The sequence below is a fragment of the Oryza sativa genome, chromosome 5, assembly GCF_034140825.1.
Source record: "Oryza sativa Japonica Group chromosome 5, ASM3414082v1".
Classification (NCBI taxonomy): domain Eukaryota; kingdom Viridiplantae; phylum Streptophyta; class Magnoliopsida; order Poales; family Poaceae; genus Oryza; species Oryza sativa.
Genome location: NC_089039.1, coordinates 14,344,480 through 14,368,792, shown reverse-complemented (window position 1 = coordinate 14,368,792; position 24,313 = coordinate 14,344,480). Strand labels below are relative to the sequence as shown.

Here is a 24,313-nt window from a genome sequence, read left to right as displayed (position 1 = left end):
AGCTTTCCAGTATCATCCTCATAAGCCTCATGGTCAAGATTATGGAACCTATACCTGTCCAGATGGTGAAGAGAGTGCCACTCTGATGCATGTGGTGCATATGCTTAGTGCTATGGATGCAGTAAGTGTGGAGCGAGACAAAGCAGCTCATGATAGGGAAAACTGGAATCGAGGCAAGATTTGCAAGTTGAAGAGCAAGGTGCACCGTCTACAGAAGGAATTAGCTGAACTTAAAGGAGAGACGCCACCGCCAACATCCAAGCTTCGCCTCACTGCAAGGAAGAGAACCTGTCCGCCCCCTCGTCTCCAGTTAGCTTCGAAGATTCGCGTGATGGGTGAAGCTGTGCCCGATTGTGCTCAACCTGTCATCGACATCATAAGTGATGAGGAAGAAGAGGAAGATCCTAAAGAAAGAGAGCCAGCTACTCCAGAGGAAGAAGATTCATCGCTTCGTTCCGACGCAAGGCGGAAGTAGACGTTTAGTTAGATCGTTGCCATAGTTCGTTGTGTTAGATTGCTTGTTTAAGTTTGCTTGTGAGTGTGTGGGTTGTAGTTGTTGCTTACATCATGGGTGGGATGTAACAGCATGAGTCTAGTTCTTTTGCTTGTCAGAGTGTAAGATAGTTGGTGAGGTAGTGTTAATGCAACTTAAATGTAATCATACACAGTTAAGAGCAATATAGAAATTTAAATTAATTAAATAACTTCGTTCTAAGGCTGTCTCTCTGTCGTTCTTTCCTGTTGTCTCTGCTTATCGTCAGATGGTGAACACGCGCACCGGCACTGGAAGTGGAAGTGGAAGTGGAGCCAATAACAATGAAGAGAACTCAACGCTAGCTCAGATTTTGGCCCAACAGACACAACTGATCAATCTGTTAGTGCAGCAGGAACAGAATCAGCAGGGAAACAATCAGAACCAGAATCCACCCCACCTCCCCAAAATAAGTTGGCAGATTTCTTACGTGTGAGACCCCCTACCTTTTCAAGCACCACCAATCCAGTAGAAGCAGGAGATTGGTTGCATGCGGTGGAGAAGAAGTTGGATTTGATCCAGTGTACTGAGCAGGAGAAAGTTTCTTTTGCTTCGCATCAACTGCATGGACCTGCTGCTGAATGGTGGGATCATTTTCGCCAAGGCAGGGCGGGAGGAGAACCTATTACTTGGCAGGAGTTCACAGCTGCTTTTAAGAAGACGCATATACCGTCAGGTGTTGTAGCTCTAAAGAAGAGAGAGTTTAGAGCACTCAACCAGGGATCTCGTTCGGTTACTGAGTACCTTCATGATTTCAACCGTTTAGCTCGCTATGCTCCAGAAGATGTTCGCACTGATGAAGAGCGTCAGGAGAAGTTTTTAGAGGGACTGAATGATGAGTTGTCTTATGCTTTGATGTCTACGGATTTCCGGGATTTCCAGCAGTTGGTGGACAAGGCGATTCGCCAGGAAGACAAGTATAACCGTATGGAGCAGAAGAAGCGCAGGGCTGCCCAATTTAAGGCACAACAGGGCAGTAATCAGAGGCCGCGTCTCGTTACTGGACCTCAAGCTCCATCGTACCCTCAAGGAGGATCTTCGTCAGTTGTCCGTCCCCAACGCCAGTTCTACAACAACAATACTGGTAATCGTGGCAATGACAACCGCAACGTGATAGCTCGTCCTGCAGCAACTCCAGTTCAGAATCAGTCTGTCAGGAAGGAACAGGGAAGCAAGCCCGTGATATGCTTCAATTGTGGTGATCCAGGACATTATGCTGATAAGTGTCCGAAGCCTCGGCGTGTGAAGAACGTTCCAGCCCCGAACAACTCCAATGTTCCAGCACCGAAGGCTCGTGTTAATCATGTTGTAGCAGCAGAAGCTCAGAATGCACCAGATGTTGTTTTGGGTATGTTTCCTGTTAACTCTATACCCGCAACTGTGCTTTTTGATTCTGGTGCTACACATTCCTTTTTGTCTAAAAGTTTTGCGAGCAAACATGGGATGGAAGTTGTTAGTCTTGGGAGACCTTTACTAGTTAATACCCCAGGCAATCAAGTATTTTCGACACAGTATTGTCCTTCCGCTACTATAGAAATAGAAGAAGTTCCTTTCCCATCCTCGCTTATCTTGCTAGAATCCAAAGACCTAGATGTTATCTTAGGGATGGACTGGTTATCTCGTCACAGAGGAGTTATAGATTGTGCCAACCGTAAGGTGACTTTAACCAGTAGCAATGGGGAAACCGTTTCTTTCTTTGTGTCCTCTCCTAAATCTCATGATGTGATCTTAAACCAAGTTGCTCTACAAGAGATACCGGTAGTACAAGATTACCCAGACGTGTTTCCGGAGGATTTGCCAGGTATGCCACCTAAGAGAGACATAGAGTTTCGGATAGACTTGGTACCTGGAACCAACCCCATCCATAAGAGACCATACAGAATGGCAGCTAATGAGTTAGCTGAGGTGAAGAAACAGGTGGATGATTTGCTTCAGAAAGGATATATTCGACCCAGTACTTCGCCATGGGCAGCACCAGTCATCTTTGTGGAGAAGAAAGATCATACTCAGAGAATGTGCGTGGATTATCGAGCGTTGAATAAGGTTACTATCAAGAATAAGTATCCGTTACCCAGAATTGATGACCTGTTTGATCAATTGGAAGGTGCTACAGTTTTCTCTAAGATAGACCTCCGTTCTGGATATCATCAACTTCGAATCCGTGAGGAAGACATACCAAAGACTGCCTTCACAACTCGGTATGGTTTGTTTGAATGTACCGTTATGTCATTTGGACTCACTAATGCCCCAGCCTTTTTCATGAATCTGATGAACAAGGTGTTTATGGAATATCTGGATAAGTTTGTCGTGGTGTTTATTGATGACATTCTTATTTACTCCAAGACGAAGGAAGAACATGAAGAGCATCTTCGTCTAGCTTTAGAGAAACTACGTAAGCATCAGCTTTATGCCAAGTTCAGTAAATGTGAATTTTGGTTGTCCGAAGTGAAGTTTCTTGGTCATGTCATCTCGTCTGGAGGAGTGGCAGTAGATCCAAGCAATGTGGAGTCAGTGTTAAGTTGGAAGCAACCCAAGACGGTTTCAGAAATTCGTAGTTTCCTTGGACTTGCAGGGTATTACCGCAGGTTTATTGAGAACTTTTCAAAGATCGCCAGACCAATGACTCGTCTTCTTCAGAAGGAAGTGAAGTACAAGTGGACAGAGAGTTGCGAACAAAGTTTCCAAGAACTGAAGAAAAGGCTAGTGACTGCGCCTGTGTTAATTTTGCCTGATTCGAGAAAAGGTTTCCAAGTGTATTGTGATGCATCCCGACACGGTTTGGGTTGTGTGTTGATGCAAGAAGGAAAGGTGGTTGCCTATGCATCTAGGCAATTACGTCCTCATGAGAATAACTACCCAACGCATGACCTAGAGTTGGCAGCTGTGGTGCATGCATTGAAGATTTGGCGTCATTATCTTTTCGGTAACCGTACAGAGATATATACGGATCATAAAAGTTTGAAGTACATTTTCACTCAACCTGATTTGAACATGCGTCAGCGAAGATGGTTAGAGTTGATTAAAGATTATGATATGGAAATCCACTATCACCCGGGGAAAGCAAATGTTGTAGCCGATGCCCTTAGTAGGAAAAGTTACTGTAATATGTCAGAAGGTCGACGTTTACCTTGGGAGTTATGCCAAGAATTTGAAAAGTTGAACTTGGGAATAGTCAGTAAAGGTTTTGTGGCTGCTTTAGAAGCTAAACCTACTCTGTTTGATCAAGTGAGAGAAGCTCAAGTGAATGATCCTGATATCCAGGAAATAAAGAAGAACATGAGAAGAGGTAAAGCCATCGGTTTTGTAGAAGATGAGCAAGGAACTGTGTGGTTAGGAGAACGAATTTGTGTCCCAGATAATAAGGAGTTGAAGGATACTATCATGAAAGAAGCTCATGAAACTTTGTATTCCATTCACCCTGGAAGCACTAAGATGTACCAAGACTTAAAGCAACAATTCTGGTGGGCTAGTATGCGACGTGAGATAGCAGAATACATGGCTCTATGTGATGTATGTCAGCGGGTCAAGGCAGAACATCAGAAGCCAGCTGGTCTGTTACAACCGTTGAAGATTCCAGAGTGGAAGTGGGAAGAAATAGGAATGGATTTTATAACTGGTCTACCCAGAACATCGGCAGGACATGATTCTATTTGGGTAGTGGTTGATAGGTTGACAAAAGTCGCTCACTTCATACCGGTCAAAACAACCTATACGGGGAATAAGCTTGCAGAGTTATACATGGTCAGAGTGGTATGTTTGCATGGTGTTCCTAAGAAGATAGTGTCAGATAGAGGTAGCCAGTTTACTTCGAAGTTCTGGCAGAAATTACAATCAGAATTGGGTACCCGTTTGAATTTCAGTACTGCTTATCACCCTCAAACAGATGGACAGACGGAAAGAGTAAACCAAATTTTAGAAGATATGTTGAGAGCTTGTGTTCTAGATTTTGGTGGAAGTTGGGATAAGAATTTGCCGTACGAGGAATTCTCATATAACAATAGTTATCAAGCTAGTTTGCAAATGTCTCCGAATGAAGCATTATATGGTCGTAAGTGCCGTACGCCGCTTCTTTGGGATCAAACCGGTGAACGTCAAGTTTTTGGGACCGACATATTGCGAGAGGCAGAAGAAAAAGTAAAGATTATCCAAGAAAGGTTGCGTGTTGCTCAGTCGCGTCAGAAGAGCTATGCCGACAATCGTCGTAGAGATTTAGTTTTTGAAGAAGGAGATTATGTGTATCTTCGGGTTACGCCGTTACGAGGAGTTCATCGTTTCCAAACCAAAGGGAAATTGGCACCGCGTTTTGTAGGACCTTTTAAGATCGTGAGTCGAAGAGGTGAAGTAGCTTACCAGTTAGAATTGCCTCCGTCAATGGCAGGAATACATGATGTGTTCCACGTGTCTCAGTTGAAGAAGTGTTTACGTGTACCTACGGAGGAAGCAGATCCTGATCGTATAGAACTTCAGGAAGATGTAACTTATGTTGAGAAGCCAGTCAGAATTTTGGAAGTAAGCGAGAGGAATACCAGGAATCGCGTTATACGGTTTTGCAAGGTTCAGTGGAGCAATCATTCAGAAGAAGAAGCCACTTGGGAGCGAGAAGATGAATTGAAGTCAGCTCATCCTCATCTGTTCGTTAGTTCTTCTGAATCTCGAGGACGAGATTCTGTTTAAGGGGGGTAGGTTTGTCACACCCTAAAAATCTTAAATATATAAATTGTTGTTTAATTGGAATTTTTAGAAATTATTTTAAAAGCCTACAAGCTAAACCCTAATTTTCTAGGAAAATTTTCAATATAAAAATGAGCTAGATAAAATTCTATTAAATACTATGCTTGCTCCTCTATTTTCTAGATTTTTCTGGGAATTATTTGAGCAAGGGAAGTATTTTTAATAATTGAAACATCAATTCACAAATTGTTTTTGTTTAAAAAGTTCAAAAATCCCCCTCTTAGGCCGTTGGGCCGATTTCGGCCCAACTCTCTCTTTCCTCTCTCTCCCCGCGCGCGGCCCATGCCGGCCCAAGCCGCCGCCGCCCGCGCCCCTCTCCTCCAGCCGCTGACATGTGGGGCCCACATGTCAGGGCCGTCTTCAACCTCCGGCCGGCCGCCGCCGAGCCCGAACCCTAGCCGCCGCTTCCCGCTCCGATTCCGCCCAAATCCGAGCCCGATTCCTCCGGGTTTTTGAGGGGTTTTGTTCCTCTCGTTCTCCTTTCTTTTCCCCCAAGAATCAAAGCGAATCGTTGGGTATTTTATCCGAATCGAATTCGTTTTGTTTTATCCCTAAAAACCGAGTTTGATTTCTTCCCGAGTCGATTCCTCTCGTTTGCGGCTTGATCTCTTCAATCCGAGCTCATATAAAGCTTCCCCTCGTTGTCCTCTTCCGTTTGCCCCCTTTCCCGAGCTCTCCCGTGCCCCCTAGCGCCGCCGCGACGTGCTTCAAGTTCGCCGCCGCCGCCGGCCGTCTTCGGCATCGTCGCGCCGCCGCCTCCGTCGTCGTCGCCGCTCGCCGTTTCCGCCAAGAGGAGCGCCGTCGTGCGAGGAAGCTCGGCCGCCCCTCCGTTTTCGCCGCCGACCCCCGGAGCACCCTCGTCGCCGTCGACCCGAGCCGCCGCGCCGCCTCTTCTCGTCGCCGGCCGCCGTCGTGCACCGTTTGCCGTGGTGGTGAGTACCAACGGGTTCGCCTCGTTGTCCTCTACGCGTAGGTGGTCTCCGTTTCCGCCGCCGACCTCCCTAGCGCCGGCGAGCCCTCCGACCCGAGCCGGCCGTCGTGCTGACGTCATGCCGACGTCATCGCCAGGGCTGACGTCATCATCTCCAGGGCTGACGTCATCCTCTCTCTCTTTTTCCTTTTTCCCGATTTTCTAATAGATTTAAACTTCGGAAAATCATAACTAAATAACCGTAGATCCGTTTTAGGTGGTTCAAGTTTCTAAATTCTTCTAAAATCAAGGTCTACATGTTAAAAATATCCACATGTACTGTTTATGCTTGTTTTTGTGCTGTTTTGTTGATTTTGTTTATTTGCTTTAGTTTCCGACGTTCTGGAGGAGAGCGTTTCCGTTGAGGAAGGTTCCGAAGCGTTTGTGGAAGCCCAAGGCAAGTCACACAGATCCCAAACAACCCTTTGAGCATGTTGATCCCGTTTAAAGCTATTATTTTATTTCAACTATGCATTGTTTTTGAATGTCATCGGGTGGTGAACCTTTCCCAGTTAGTTAATGGCCGAAGATGACTTTATTTTCCTATGGGTTATAATTTGATTAGCATGAACCTTATATATTGGATTGGTTCAGCTAAATGCTATATATAGGTTTGCTTAGCTATGCTTAGAAACATTAGCTAACTAAAAGGGGTTAAATATAAAGTATATACATAATTATTATTGTTAATTAGGGTTATATTCAATGGTAGCTCACGATGGTTAATCGTGTGATGTTAATTAATTGATAATTTAAAACCTGGATAAGGTGGGTTGTGAGCATATGGTTTTGATGGTTGTGCTCATGACAATTAAGGACCGGTTCGCGAGCTACTGTTGTGAAACATTTATCGTGCCAACCACAAGCCAGCGTGGGCAACGACTTTATCTTTTGTATAGCGTGATTCATTATAGTGCGCCAGACTGAGAAGTGGCGAGAAGTCCATGGGGGTCGCTGGGGAGTCCATGCCTTGTTTATAAGGGGGTGATTATGATCCAGGTACGGTGCACTGTGGTGAATTGTGTTATGCGAGGGGTATTGTCACGACTCCTTTCCGAGGTATCGTGGTGGTACTGAGGCACATGGTAACATGATGTGGGGTTGTGTCTTGTGGGTACAGTGGTACACCTCTGATCAGAGTTTTAATCTATTCGAATAGCCGTACCCGCGGTTATGGGTGAGTTGAGCAATGTTTTTCGTGATTAGTCTCACACTACTCATTAGTGGTAATAATGTGGTAATTAATTTAATTCCTGGTTTGGAATGGATAATTCCTGGTTTGGAGGTTTAATTTGTTCAACTGGGGTTGGTTGTACAAATACGGTTGGGCCTATGCAACACGGGTGTGTTGTATGGTGTTTATTTAATATTGATTAATTATTCAACTGTTTTACTATTCTCTAAAATATTTATTAAATGCTGTTTTCTGCAAATGAACTATATTATGCCATCCTTTGTTATCCTGTGCACTTGCATATTTGCTGTGTGGCTTGTTGAGTATGTTATATGCTCATTCTTGCAATATTCATTCATCAGAAGAGGAGTACTTCAGTGAAGGTGATGATCTGGAGGATTAGGCTTGTTCTGGTTAAGTTGCCTGTGGAGTGGAGTCGCCATAGCTGTTCCGTAGTTTGTTATAGTTTTGTTTTCCGCTGCGTAGAATGTTTTATTTTTCTTTGAGAGGAACTATCTACCTCTGTAATAATTTATTATTTGTGAGTATTCAATAGTTAATTATTTGTACTCTATTATCAATATTGTCATTGTGTGCCTCGGTTGATTCCTGGACGAGGGTTTAACACACATGTAAGCGTTTGGAATTTTGGATAGAAATTCCGGGCGTGACAAGAAGCAAAATCCTCTATAATTTTGGAGAAATCTAGGGACCAAAATCCCCTATAATTGTCGACAGAGGGAGTACTGATGGCTCGGATGTGCGCATATGGTTGGATATGTGTGAGACGTATTTTGATATGTACCAAATCACCCCAAATTTCAAAGTATCTGTGGTTGCGTTACATATGTCAAGAAATGCTGCTAAGTGGTATCACTCTTACAAGTTAGTGGCTGACCTCAGTTCATGGGGCCAATTTCTTCATGCAGTTTTTTGACATGAAACAGCAGGAGAGGCTCCTACTGTAATATATATTAATATATATATATATATATATATATATAATAAAAGGGAGAATTTACAAAGGTTACAAATAATTACAAATAATTACAAATAAAAAAATAATTTCTTCATGCAGTTGCTTCTGAATTTGAGGGGATTGTTGAGCATGAGAAAATGGTTGCATTAGATGCTTTAACTCAAACTAGAACTGTGGCTAAGTATAAACATCAATTTGATTCACTGGTTTATCGGATTAGAGTATTTGATCCATCAGGCATGATGTTGGTGACTCGCTTTCTTGGTGGTTTGAAGGATGAGATTCGTTTTGCAGTAGTGGTTCAACTTGATACACTTCAGCAGGCAGTTGCTATTGCACTTAAGCAAGAAACTGTGTTGGCAGAGAAGGCTACTAAAACTAAGGGCAAGTTTGTTAAGTATACTTGTCCTAAACCTGATTTTGGTGCTGAGACAACCCCTGCTCGATCTGACAAAGGAGATCTTTGGAAATCTAGATAGCTGAAATACTATAGGTGTGCTTAGGGCCTTTGCTTCAAGTGTGGGGAGAAATATAGCCCTGAACATCGTTGTAATGTGATTGGTCATATTAAGGCTATGCAATTGAATGAAGTTTTGGCTGATGATGTTCTTGATGCAGTGGTGGCTGTAAAGTATTCTGAGGATAAGGATGATCAAAGTAAAATTTCTCTTAATACTTTGACAGGTGCATGAATTCTCACTACCATCAGACTTCGTGCTTTTGTTCAGAACAAAGTCTCGTTGCTCTTGGTTGACTTAGGGAGTACTCATAGTTTTATTGACTATAATTTTGCTTAGCTCTTGGGTCTACCCTCTACAGCCTATTTCACCAAATTCTATTAAGGTGGGTAATGGGATTGTTTGCCCTGTCAGTATATAGTACCTCACTTTTCCTGGTGGATTCATAGACATACTTCCACTTATGATATGAGAGTGGTTGCCTTGGGAGGTTATGATGCTAATCTTGCCATGGATTGGCTAGAATAGTGGGTTGAAATGTCTTGTAATTGGGCCCAAAAGACCACTAAATTTCATCACAAAGAAGTTCTCATTTCATTACAATTAGTGCAAGACCCTTCTACTCCTTCCGAACCTACTGTTGTTTATATGCAAAAATTGTTTAAATGGCACAAAGGCCGTGATATCTGGGCTGCTGCCCTATTGGAACAACCTTCCAAAGTCCATATCCACCTCCTCTGTCATACCAGTTCCAGTTCAGCAGTTGTTGACTGAATTTGACGATGTGTTTCAGGATCCCAAATGCTTACCCCCTCATCGAGTATTTGATCATGCTATCTCTCTCATGCCAGATATATCTCTAGTTAATTGTCGTCCCTTCAGATACTCTCCCTTGCAGAAAGATGAGATTGAAAAACAAGTGACAAAAAATGATAGATGTTGGTCTTATAACACCCAATATGAGTCCCTATGTTTCCCTTGTGTTGTTGGTGAAAAAGATAGATGACAGTTGGCGCTTTTGTGTTGATTACAGAAAACTAAACTCCCTCACTATCGAAAGTAAATTTCCATGCCAGTTGTGGGTGAGCTAGCTGGCACTATATTATTTTCTAAATTGGATTTGAAGGCTGGATATCACCAAATTCGAAAGGTTGATGCTGATGAGGCCAAGACGGCTTTCAAAACACATCATGGCCAATTCCAATTTAGAGTAATGCCCTTTGGCCTCACTAATGTCTCCTCTACTTTTCAATGTCTCATAAATTCAGTCTTTGCACCATTTATCAGAAAAATTTGTGTTTATCTTTATGTATGGCATTTTGGTTTATAGTCCTGATTTAACCAGTCATTTGAGTTAGCTGTAGCAAGTGTTTATGGTTCTTAGACAACACAATTTGTTTGCTAAGAGATCCAAGTGCCCTTTTGCTTGTCATAAGTTGGAATATCTTGGCCATATTATTTCTGACAAGGGGATGAGTACTGATCCTGAGAAAACAATTGTTATGCTTGCTTGGCCAGTTCTTAGCTCTGTGACTGAGTTGAGAGGATTTCTAGGTCTGACTGGATATTATCAAAAATTTGTGAAAGGATACAGTGTGCTGGCCAGACCTCTTACTCTTTTACTGAAAAAAAGGGCTTTCCAATGAAAGAATGAGGCAGCCCAACTTGCTTTTACTCAACTCAAAACAACCATGAGCACTACTCTTGTTCTAGCATTGCCAAATTTTCAATTTCCCTTTACTTTGGGAACTGATGCTTGTGCTTATGGTTTGGGAGCTGTTCTTAGTCAACAGAACCACCCTATTGCTTACTACAACAAGACTATAGGTCCTAATAATCAGAAGCTGTCCATTTATAACAAATAATCTCTTGCCATCGTGATGGCTGTGGATAAGTGGAGGTGTTACTTGCAAAGGGGTCCCTTCACTATTAAAACTGACCATAAGAGCTTGTGTCATCTTGATGATCAAATCTTGGGAACTGAGCTACAACAAAAGGTCATGACTAAATTGATGAGGCTCCAATATACCTTCCAGTACGGAAGTGAGTGGACAATGTGGTTACTAATGCTCTTTCTAGAATCTAATCCCAAGTGAGTGCCATTTATGTGGTTCAACCCCAGTGGATTGAAGAGATGATTAATTCATATGCAGTGGATCCACATGCTCAGTGGCTGTTAGCTGAATTGGTTGTGCATTCTCCCAACAGCCCGGGCTATTCATTGAAGGAAGGACTGATTCGATATAATGACAAAATTTGGGTGGGCTCTAATGCTGGTCTCCAAACCAAGCTTATTCAGGCTTTTCATTCATCACCAATTGGTGTCCATTCCGGTATTGCTGCTACATATCACCGACTCAAACGTTTGCTTGCCTAGCCTGGGCTGAAAGCTCATGTGGATGGTTATTTGAAACAATGCCAAATATGTCAACAAGCAAAATATGAACATTGTCGTGCACTGTCACGCCTAGAAATTCACGAACCAGAATTTCTAAGCTTAATGTGCATTAAATCCCTGTCCAGGACCAGCCAGGGTACACAAACGACAATTGTTGACATACAGATCCACGTCTTACAAAAATATAAAAGATTACAAATGCAGCGAAAAGATAAAACGAGCTAAACTTGGAAGCCTGACTTCTGCAGCGGGCGACTCCACTCCACAGGCAACCCTTGACAGCAGCGACAAAACCAACCCTAACAAGATAGCTCCAACTTGGAAGATCTCCAGCTCTGGTGTGGGGGAAAAGAGAGCAAGACTGAGTACTACCCACTGTACTAAACAAGTCATACTGGAAGAGAAGGTATGATGCAGGATAAAACCAAAGGAGGCTAAGGGTTCATTTGCATAAAGCAGTCATTTAAAAGTAGTAGTTGAAAGCAGTAAAACAGTTGTAATAATTAAGCAATATTAACCAATCACTGTCCAACGCTACACCACGTTGCAAAGGCCCAACCAACCACCTGAACTACACCAGTTCATTAAGCTACACTAGGGGTGAGACTAATCACGGTGAATCTGGTTGATCGCCCATAACCGCGGGCACGGCTATTCGAATAGTTTTACTATGGCCAGAGGTGTACAACTGTACCCACAAGACACGATTCCACACATGTCGCCATGCCCCGAAGTATCACCATGATACTGCAAAGGGGGAAATCGTGACAAGACCCTCCGCATAACCCTCCCCTAACCATCCACACCACGCTAAGGTTTCACCCCCACCCCCAGCAGGCAGTGGGCAGTCCCCTCTGCGCTGCGGTGAATCCGGCAGCTGGACAACCGGACACCCCGGCCGACCCAACTCCATCACGCCCACCCTCGCCTAGGAAAGGGTCGAGCTATACTTCAGATCAAGCAGTTACCCACTCCCGCTTGTGGTAAGCACGGTAAGTCTCCCAGGGTTTCCCATGAACCGGTCCTTAATTGCCATGGGTGCGACCAGCAAAACCATGCACCCACAGCCCACCATTCAGTGTATTTTAATTAACTGACACCATTGTGGTGGCACCAATCCAAAGCTATACTCATAGTTAAAGTCTATGTAATAATGTGATCCGCATTGGTGTACTAGTTGAGCTAAGCATGGCTAAGCATTTCCTAAACCAACATCTAGTCATTTTGATACCCAAGTTATCAATGACATAAGGTAAACAATAAATGGCTGAGTAATAGGACCCATCCCACATGACATTGTAAAAGAATACAACATTTAATAGAAATACGGGATATTTGTAAATTGGGTACAATATGATCAATTGTAATGCATGACTTGCCTTGCCCTCGCATTGATGATACCACAGCAATGTCTTCGAGAAACCGCGGATCGACGAAACGGCCGAAATCTACGCGACAAACAAAGCACACAAGCAAAACACACTATAAGACTACTGAAACAAAGAACAAAACAATTTTTAATGGATTCTAGAGAATTTTATGAATTTACTGAGACTTGAATGGACTTAAACGGAGCTCGGATGAATTACTTATGAATTTTAGAAGATAAACTGTGTTTTTACTAATAGAGAAAAATCCTTAATCAATTTTATTGCGCAATATTGCCCCAGGGCTGATGTCATCAAAGGAGGGGGAGCGGCGCCGACAGGCGGGCCCCGCATGTCAGTGGCATGAGGCGGCCAGTCCACCGTGGACCGGGACCACACGAGTGGTCCACCACCGGCCCACGGGACTGACGGTCCAGATCGGCCGGGAGGCCGATCGGACGGCGCGGGCGGTGGCTTGGCATGGCTCGGCTCGGCAGAAAGCCGGCCGGCCGGCCATGAGGAGCGGCGGCGGCGCAGGAGGCGGCGGCGGTGGCCGAAGGCGATGGCGAGCTCAGAGAGTGGCGGCGCATGCGGGACAGGGGGAAGAAGGGAGGAGAGGAGCTCCTCACCGGCAAGCACGGCGGCCGGGGCGAAGGATGAAGGTGGCGGCGACGACCGGCGACGGCGAGCGATGGCCGAGCTCTGGGACACCCTAAGAGAGAAAAGAGAAAGGTTAGAGGGGGAGTGGGAGTCCACGGCGAGTGAGGATGCCGGCTGAAGGCGGGGAAATGGAGGAGCTCACCGACGTACGTGGGAAACGGGGCTCCGGCGGAAATTTGCGGCAACCGAGTGGCGGCCGAGGAGCAGGCGGCACCGGCGATCGCGAAGGCGGCAGCGACGAGGCTAGACAGCGGCCATAGTGGCGGTTAGCGGCTACCGAAGGTCGGCGGTGGGCGGCGGAGCTCGGAAGAGAGATGCGACGGCGGTAGAGGGCACGGATGGAAGCGGCGAGGGCGGAAAACGAGAGAGGGGTCTCGGGGGAGCGATTTATAGGTGTGAGAGGGGGGCGGACGTGGTCGGTTAGCCACCCTATTGCGCCGGCGACGTGGGAAGGTCGGGAGGGAGAGAGAGGGGATTCAAACTTGAATCCCGGTCGGTGCGGGACGCGCGCGCGTGCGAGAGAGGTGGAGGACTAGGCGGCGACATGGGCACGAGCGCGGGAGAGGCGCGGGATGGGCGCGGAGGAGTGGCGTGGGCGAGGCGGCGTGGGCGGCAGCGGCGGTTGCTGCCGAGGCGCGGGTGGCGGGTGGTTAGGGACGACTGACAGGTGGGCCCCACCTATCGGCGTCCCCGAGAGGAGGGAGGGGAAACGGGCCGGCCCGGCCAAGAGGAAGGTGAGCGCGGGAGGGAGATTGGGCCGACGGCCCAACAAAGGAAAAAGGGAAAATAAAAAGAAGAAAAAGGAAAAGGGATTCCTGGGATTAAATGTTGCACTTGCTCATTTTTAACTGGTTAAAATTATTTATAGAGCTCTGAAAATTTCACTAAAAATCATGTTAATGTATTGGAGCATGGGGAACTCAAGAAAAATTCCACCACGCCGAATTCGATTATTAAATGCATTTTTTAATTAGGGAATTAGCTCTAGGTTAATTTAAATAATTTCTTCGAGCGATTTATTTAACAAATTTTTAAAGCAAGAAAAAGGGAGAAACTTCAGGGCGTGACATGCAGCTGGGTTATTGGCTCCATTATCTATTCCAAAAGAGGCATGGCAAGATATTTCTATGGTTTACCTAGATCCGATGACTACAATGCTATATTGGTGGTGGTTGATCGTTTTACCAAAATTGCCACTTTTATTTCTCTTAAGAATTCTTTCACCGCTCCTCATGTGGTACATATGGTTGGAAAAAAAAATTTCAAGACAAATGGCATTCCTCGTTCAATTGTGTCTGACAAAGATAGATTGTTCACTAATCACTAGCAAATTTTGGACAACCCTCTTTGAGATTTGTAACACTCAACTTCAGAGGAGCACAACATATCATCCACAGACTGATGGTCGGACTGAAGATGTGAATCAAGCAAAATCCTAAAAAGTGGAACAACTAGATACACTTGGTAGAGTTTTGGTATAATTCTAATTATCACACATCATTGGTTTGTTCTCCTTAGAAAGCTTTGTTTAGCAAAGAATCAAATTACTCTCAACTCCTTGACCTCACTGAGACAACTCACCCTGAAGTTGTGGATTTGCAGACTAAACGATAGCATCTGTCTGAATTCTTACAACAACAGCTGACTCGTGCCCAACTTCGTATGAAACACCAAGCAAACAAGGGCCGTTCTGAGAGGGAGTTTGCAGTGGGTGATCAAGTGTTCCTGAAACTCCAACCTTATGCTCAATCTTCTGTGGTTAATCGCCCTTATCCCAAGTTGGCCTACAAGTTCTTTAGTCCCTTTGGTATCCTGGAATGTATTGGCAATGCAGCTTATCGGCTTGATCTTCCGGGTAGTAGTGCTATTCACCATGTGTTTCATGTCTCTCAGCTGAAGGGGCAAGTTCCCAACAATACACCTGCCTATTCTTCATTACCTTCGCCGGTCATCCTCGACGCTGTTAAGGCAAGCTATTTTGGATCGCCGTTTAGTAAAAAAGGGGAACTTGGCTCATGTGCAAGTGCTGCTAAAATGGTCTTCTCTTCCTGTTGATCATGCCATTTGGGAAGATTATCATGTGGTGAAGAATCACTTTCCTGATGCTCTAGCTTGGGGACAAGTTGTAACTCCAGCGGGCGGCACTGTCATGACCGGCAATAGTATGGATCACAACGTAGAGGAGTTAAGCAAGTAGCGCGTGAGTTTGGGATTTAGTCCTGCTTGCCTGGAATGATTTGAGGCCTGTGAGCCCAGTGTGCCTGTGGCCCATTAGCCTATTTCGGAACATGTTAAATATTCATCAGGTGGCTCAACTGTCGCGAGTCTGGCAAATGAAATCTATCGTGCATAGCTACCTTAAGTTCTTCCCAAGTAGTAGGTAAAACTCCCTCGTCAGCTAACCCAGTTCACCACATGATAGCAAAATCTTTGAACTCACTACTGGCTTGTCGAACTCTATGTTGCTTAGGAACAAGGTGGGCACTAAACTTTTGTTCTACTGTCATCTCTCAATTAAGGTATTTCTCAGCATCATAATATCCCCAAAAAGAGGGTATTTTAAACTTAACCTTAGCATAAGGATCATCGGGCACACGATTATTGTTACCTTGTTGGTGGTGGTGATTTGAAGTGCCACCCATACCTGTGCGGTTTGTGCGTAGATGATGTCGTAGCCGTGCTTGCCTTGTAGCTTGTGCATCAATATTGCCACTAGAATCATACACCGTGTCTTTAGGATGACCACTGTCGTTGCTGCTGCTTACTTCCTCTTTGGAAGGTTCTTGTGTCTCCAACACAGCAACCCGATCAGTTAGCTTGGACATCCCGCTTGTCCAACCTCTCCATTTGGTTTACGAAGCCGATTTTAAGGATGGCATCTTGGACAGCCTTTGTAACGGCCTCCGTCATCTCCTTTTGAGCATTTTCTACAACAGTAATATGGTGCCTCTCAACAACTCTCAGCAATATGGAGCTCCTTACCAAGCCATTATAAGGTTCTTACCAGCAAAGCAAAGGATACCTGGAAGATGTAATCAGCGATTGCAAGGATCAAGAACCTGTGCTGTCTAGAAGTAATATGTTGAGCTAGGAAGGCCAAATATATGTGAGTGGTACGCAATCCAATGACAGATAGTAATGCTGAATAAAATCCCAAGTCACTTGCCCTTAGTTGCTAGTCTACTCGTGTCCTAGACAGTAGTGGTAACAATGATGGCGCAAGGAAAATGACACTAGTAAACAGCAAGAAAGGACTGGTAGGCAAGCTTCGGCGAGTCTCAGCAAAAACAGCAAAACCGCAAGGCTGATAAGCTCAACGGAGCGCGTCGTGAGCTCGATGCACTAGTGGAAATCAACTTTTCTTTTTTTTTATTTTTTGATATTTTTTATTTTCCAGGAGCACAAAAATAGGCACACCACGAAGTTACAGCTCAATCGGAGTTGATATGTGGCCTACAGAATTTTCTGAAACCACTATAAAGAATGTACAGAAACTTGTGAGCTCGACAGACAATTTTGCAAACCAAATTTCAGAATTTTGTATTCGCCAAACCCTCCGAAGGTGGGGAGAAACGGATGTAAATTTTTTTTCTCTTATCCGAAAAGTTATGGTTGTTTGAAGTTAGGGCTTCCGACTAGGTTTTTCAGAGGGGATATAACCTAGTCTGTTTAGCGGTGGTATTGGGATATGGTGGCAACGGAGTATGTAGGATGCTCTGGTGATGCGTGGTGATCTGGATAGGTGTTTATGATGGCGGAAACGGCTCTCAAAGGATGAACCCTAACACACGGATGAAAGGTGGCGGCTAGGGTTACAAAGGAAAACACACGACTAGACTAAAACACGCATTAGACCAGCAACAAGAACTTAAACTAGGACTCAAACTCAACACTATGGACTCTGAAAAGGATCATGCAAAGGCTAAACACGGTCTGGGTTAAGGTGTCTAACGACTACAACTTTTTTTTGGCTTTTCTGTAGACTCTAGGATAACTGCAAAGAACAAAAACTAATCTAGGGTAAAGAAACTGAGCGAACCTGACGGTGAACCTAGAGCTCTGATACCACTTGATGTGGACTAGGGAACCCGATCTTCCGAAAGATTCTGATAATCAACGATTTTGGCGGAGTCGCGACACAAATCGATCCGGCTTCTTGAATGAACACGCTCTTGAGCCCCGCAATCGCAGCACCACGTCTGCTCTAGTTATCACCCGTGTTGAAACGCGGATGACCTCACCGAGAAGGCTAATCCTTGTTTGCGAATAGAAGAACACAAACAAGAACAAGGTAGAATACAACCAAAATTGCAGATGAATGATTAAGCTCACAAGTTGGGGTCTTACAAACCGATCTAGCGATGAAACTGTTCTCGACAGAATAATCTAAGCAAAACCCAAACCCTATAGATAATGGCGGGTACTGATATATAAAGTTTAAGGTTGTGCAACCAACCCTTGACGCAACCCTAATGGGTTCCAACATGATACACAGCCTAAAGGCCCAAATACGGCGACACAATACCGGGACAGATTCTGGATGTCAACTTATTTGGTTGATTACCGTTGACTCGGAAAGAATTTGGACGTCGGACCAAAACCATTGAAAAGATTATCTTCTTAGCTTTCCATCCATATAAAGAACGCCCAATCCGAGCTTGTATGTGACCTATGCGCCTGTTTTAGTGCAGACTGGTCTTGGACTCCGAATTGCACTCGAAGTTGACTTGGTTTGGACGTCCACCTTGATCCTCCATAACTCTAGGTCCTTCTCCAAGTGTCTTCTTATCCTCTCCATTATTCCTAATCACAATATAATCATTAGGTAGCAATATATTCTCAAATTCATACAAAGAAGAACATAGGAACGAGCTCACCTCTAAATTCAATTGTCGCGCGCGAGCTCTTGTTATCGGTCCTTGAATGACCGGTGGAGGATTGTTGTGTGTATCCGATGGAGTGATGTCCGCATCACTCTCTCCCTCCAACCTAATCTCGTCGGCGACGATCTCGTTGGTGGCGGTGTGTTACATGTAATCAAATCGTAGTAAAAAAATGTAAAATGGAAGAATTCTTCTCTGATTTTATTGTGTTATTTTTTGAAACACTTCTCCGCTTTATCAAAATGGTGAGCTTTACCTACCCCTGGATCCTGATCTTAGCCTTAAGTACTTAATCCTATCCCAGTGATTGCTAGATCAGCATACGGTTTCACCGCACCATCACCTACTTAATTGAGTTTTAATTATTTTAAACTTAGAAAATTAATTTATCTAATATTGTAGAGCAACTTCTATATAGAAAGTTTTTGCACGAAATACACCAAGGTAAAATCTGTACCCTAAGTGCAATGCAGTGCTCTTCATCTCCAATGGTACAGTATCTGCTGTTACAAAAATACTATCTCTGTTCCAAAGTATCTGCTGTTACAAAAATACTATCTCTGTCCAAAAAAAAGCTAACCTAGAAGGGGATGTGACTCTCCTAGTGCAATGAATCTGGATAGCCCTTTGTCTAAATTCGTTGTACTAGGAGGAGTCACATGACTCACATCCCCTCCCAGGTTGGCTTTTTTTTTTTTGATGGAGGGAGTAGGTTTGAATCTATATTATTAGTACAAATTTGTTGTTTTAGCTTGATAGTCCTAAAATGTTTGGATATAAGCTAATTATTTTTTTGTTTAGTATCATAAAACTAATATTCTACTTAAGGATGTTCAATTTATACACTATATTATTTTTCTAGGTTTAAATCGGGGTTATATTATTTAGTTATCTTCATGTACTTTTGTTTGATAATTCTCCTATTTATGTTCATGGAATGAATCTGTCATTCCTTTCTTATGTTCCTAGCTAGTTACCAATAACATATGCAAGTAATAAATTGCATGCACTTTTGTTGAAAAAGTTAATTCGTTCAAGTTGCCAGATAACATGATCTGTCAAATTCTTGTGCAAACTTTGTCGCCGCTCATACATCATATTGTTCAACATTTCTCTTTAAGTTGCATACAAATTCAGGGCTAGAGAAACCAACATGCTATCCAATGAAGAGACAGTAAAGCTGCACAAGGGCTTCATAATTTACATGTTGCTTCTATTTGGTCGTTCTATCTTTATTTTCTCAAGCAAGGTCGTTCAATAATTTTTATGGGCATGATTAATTACATACATGGTCAAGTGATAGATTATTTGAGATTTATACATGAACTGAAGCCGGTTTTATTGTGCAGTGAAGCAGGAGAGGAAACTTATATATGCAACCATGTGCGAACTAACTATAGGGCCGTAAATGCATATTTGTTGAGAATACACTCACTGGTGGAGAGAAACCATCTTTGGTCGGTCGACCAAATTCCACAATAGTCCCGGTTCTATTAAAAACCGGGACTAAAAACGATTTTTAGTCCCGGTTAAAAAAATTTTGATCTTTAGTCCCGGTTGGTAAACTAAAGATGATTTTTAGTCCCGGTTCATCCCCTGTCAGATGTATGTCAGGGGGTCGAGAATCTTTAGTCCCGGTTTATACTACCAACCGGGACTAAAGATTACCACTTTAGTCCCGGTTAGAGTTATCAACCGGGAGTAAATATTTCTCTCCCACATCTGATCGGTTAAGTCCAGACAGATATTTACATAAGATTAAAAATCCCCTCTCTTCCTCTTCTCAGATCCAATCCTCTTCCTCCTCCCCTCCCCTCTCTTCCTCCCCTCCTCCCCTTCCTCTTCTCCTCCTCCCCTCTCCTCCCTCCCATCAGCTGGCCCTTCCTCCTCCCCTCTACTCCCTCTTCCATCAGCCGGCCGGCGGCGGGCGGCGGCAGCGCGGCCGCGCGGGGGGAGGCGGCGGCGGGCAGGAGGTGGCGGTGGGTGGCGGCGGCGTGGCCGCGCGTGGGGAGGCAGGCGGCGGGCGCGGGGAGGCGCGCCGCGCGGCGCGGCCGCGCGGGGGTAGGCAGCGGCGGGCAGGCGGGCGGCAGGTGGCGGCGGCGCGGCCGCGCACGTGGAGGCGGGCGGGAGGCGGGCGGCGGCTGCTGCGCACGGGCAGTCGGCTGCTCGTTTGCTTTTATTTTATTTTTTTTTGTAATTTGTGTTTCATTGGATCTATAATTTTTTAGATGTTGTGATTCATTGCATGGCATGGATCTGAGATGTATAATTTGTATAATCTGTGATGTATTTAATTTGTGTGTAGTTTTTTAGGATTTGTGATGTATTTGATCTGTGTGTAGGATTTGTGATGTATTTGATCTGTGTGTATAATTAACTTAATATTTGGGATGTTGATTTGGAGATATGCATCCCATTTGATTCGGGAGAAAATACAGGGATTAACACTAGCCATTAGCAAATCAACAATAAAATAAAATAAAAAAGATCTCGAGGTCTTTAGTCCCGGTTGGTACCAACCGGGACTAAAGATTCCCCCTCTTTACTCCCGGTTGATGGTGTTACCAACCAGGACTAAAGATCGATCTTTAGTCCCGGTTATTTGAACTGGGACTAAAGATAGCGATCTTTAATCCCGAATTCGTAGTCCCGGTTGGAAAACCAGGACTACAAAGGGTTCTAAACCGGGAGTAAAAAGCATTTTTCCACCAGTGACTGTTAATTGCTTGCGGAGCAGTCTTGAGATCAAGGCCGTAGTGCAAAATGTTATGAATTCTGGCTGCGGTATTATTAGCAGTCGTCTACTTGATGCTGTAAGCTAGCTTCAAGTGAAATTGGAGGTCAATGGAATGAAATACTCTGAGATGCAGTTCTGTTCGTACAAAACTGAGGGTAACCGAAGGTTTTTGCCTTCTTTAAAAGTTCTGTTTTGGATGCTTCATGTCACTTGGACAATATGCTGGCATAGACGGTATGTACGATTCATTGAATATAATATAACATGATTCTTGGTTTTTCGGATATTTCATGTAATAATGACTCATGGATCCATTAATTCTTGCTATATAGCTGGTACCCATTACTAACAAATATTGCTATAAAGCAGCTCTCTGGTGCAGCCACATCATCGGTATGTTGTAGCCGTGGATCGTTGGTCTTGTTCTGATCTGAGCCATGTGATAGCATACGCCATCTCCTGAGTCACAGATCAATTGAGCAGCCTATGTTTAGCGGCTAAGCCAAAGTTAGGAGGATGTATGGACGTACGACCCATCCAATAATCCTCACGGTCGCATGGCCCCCTTCATCCAAGTCTTGCTCTTAAGACATCTAAGAGCAAGTTCTACATAATTGAATATCTTGACTGCAATGGGGGTTACATATTTGAAACTGTTTATGTCATTTTGAAAGTATCAAAATATTTCAGTAGTTTTCATTTGATATCGATATCTATTGCTACGTACAACCTGTTTTTTGCTACTTACTACAGTTGCATATATATCGCAGCTTGCTTGTACGGTTTCAATATGTAATACTCCTCCCTCCGTTTCACGATGTAAGTCATTCTAGCATTTCCCACATTTATATTGATGTTAATAAATCTATATGAATGTAAGAAATGCTAAAATGACTTACATTGTAAAACGGAGGAAGTAATATCTATCTCAGATCTAAAATATAGATGTAATACCCTGCAACAAAATATAGATATGATAATTAATATTATGATTTTTGGAAAGCACTTAATTTCCTATTTAGTCATTATTTGAGTTAGAAATCTATGTATTAAGTCATCTATGAGGTCCTCGAAAAAAAAGTCATCTATAAAGCCCGCAGCAACACAGCGGGGTATCTGCTAGTTGGGTCTGGTGTGAATGCCACGTTTTGAACGTGATGCTAAATGGATTGGTGTTGCAAGGCTGACTTGGCAGGGGGCTGACTTAGCAGGGTTGTGGGGGGCGTTGGGGACTTGCGGTGTATTGACCTCTATTTTGGTCAGAGCACAAGGGACGTGGTCTATGTGACTTTTTTTTGTACCGTATGTGCAATCGTAAGGACGCAGGAAAAAGAAAAGTCTAGAGGTAGCTAAGTCATTTTGCTCGTGCAGATTATGGTTTATCACGGGAACGCTTTGCAAGCTCTTAAATTTAAATTGTCTGACAATTATAGTATAGTAAATGCAATAACTAAATTATTTTGATCATTTTTTTATACATATTCAGTTTCTAAATATACTTATTTTGTATTCAGTTTCTAGACTTATTTTGTCAATATACTTTTCGTAGATTTGTATAAGCATAGTGCTTAATTTTTATTATTCTATTAAAAGTCAATTAATTTTACTATGTGGAAAATTTTGTATTTGGGTTGAGATTTGAGAAGGTGAAGAAAAAAACAAATCCAAATTAGGGGTGCAAATTCAATGAGCAGCATATAGATCAAATGCAAGATTATAATGTAGGCAAATTTTGCTACAGGATATCGCAACTTCGTGGTATTAGCTGTGGGACACCGCACAAAGTAGCTTTTGGGGAAAGACAGTCTCAAAATGTGGTCATTTGCCAATGCACACCGCAGACATTAAAATATTAATTTCTCGTTCAATAGGAGAGATAAACGGTGTAAAAGGTCAAAAATGCTCCTAGGCCCACTTGTCATATTGTTTTCCCACACCTAACTCCCGGCCATATCCTTCGATCACCGCCAGCGACCACCCCGACACCGACGTCGGCAACGGCGCGACCGCACCACCATTACTACTTGTTCTCCAGCAAGCAGCTCAACTCGTTCGGCGCCACGGCCGTGCTTGCCTTCTCCACCACCGTGCCGCTCCTTGCGCTCTACATCCTCGACAGCCTCCGCTTAGGCGACACGGTGGGTGTCACCACGGCGTCCCCGCACGCGTTCCTCCTCGCCGCGCAGATCTTCACCGAGGGCCTCCACGCTGCCGCTGGGTAGGTCGTCGTGCTCCATCTCGGCGTGTATTGGCTTGTGTATTGTGCGTCTATGGTGGGTGTTCTCTCTCTCCCTAGGAGGCCTTGTATTTATAACCATAGATGCCCCATTGTCTAAGTAGAACTAGGGAGTCAAGTATAGATACGATCCGAGTAGTCCTTTTCGTTTCCATATAGAACTTTATTGGTCCTTCCTTATCTGAAACTCCTTCTGTATACGAGGTATGATTCCGTATAAGACTTGGTATATGGTGGGTCCCGTCGAGCTTAGTCGATTACTATTGGGTATGTGGTATCCATAACGCTGACACTATTAGAATATAATCCACTTGTCAAGTCAGAGCAAAGTTTTGTATTATATAGTAGGAAAAACTTATAAGATTACAACATTAGAGGTTGTAACCTGGCAAAAAGAAAAGAAAACAAACATGCCACCACTACCACAACACAGGATGGCAGCTCCACAAAAAACGTGAGAGGGTACTAGCACTAAGCTGATTGCTGCTAAGCTTGACCGATCGCCAATAGACCTAAGGGGGTCATAGGTGCCCCGCCAAACACCGACTCCACACAGAAGAACGTCAACGTACGAGCTCCCGGTTAAACTCATGTACAGGGGTTGAGAAGAGGAAGAGAGCGAGAGAGAAGGAGATCCACTTGGACCTACCTCCAACCTTATGGCAACAACCAAGAAATGTCGATGATTAAACTGAGAGAAGGCGGCAACAGTGAGGAACGAAAGACCTCCTGGGCAATGCCTGTGGGGAGGTGACGCTAGAGGCTCCACCGTCACCCATGAAGGATGAGAAAGTGGTCGCTTGACAATGCCCTAATAGAGGGTCACGTTGCTAGAAGGCATCACCGTTGCTGGCTCAGGGAGATGTCGAGCTAAGCTTTCACCTGCAGAACCCACACCCACACCTATCGTCTCCACCTTAAAGCCTTGTTACCCGATCAATCTCTGCTAGCACATAACTCCGATGCACCAACACCCCAACGCCGGCTAGCTCATTCCCGCCTTCGTCGGGTCTCCACGTGCCAAAGTCGCCTCCCGCACCCATCGGTGTAGCTCACCACCGACAACTGCTTATCCTGCAATCCATGCCACGACCACCAGCCTCCATTGACTCACCCGCAATGGTCGCCTACAGCTGCCGGTCGTGCTGGCCTCCTTGCTGTCTCCAATGTAGTCCTCTTGTCGCGCCG

At 44.3% G+C, this 24,313-nt stretch overlaps 1 long non-coding RNA gene across 1 annotated transcript; it reads left to right on the top strand.

The window, feature by feature from the left end:
- The first annotated feature begins 5,636 nt into the window (after positions 1 to 5,636).
- On the top strand, positions 5,637 to 7,984 carry LOC136356562 (uncharacterized). Its single transcript, XR_010741474.1, has 3 exons — positions 5,637 to 6,195; positions 6,565 to 6,630; positions 7,770 to 7,984. It is a non-coding gene; the product is annotated as an uncharacterized lncRNA (long non-coding RNA).
- Positions 7,985 to 24,313: the final 16,329 nt, after the last annotated feature.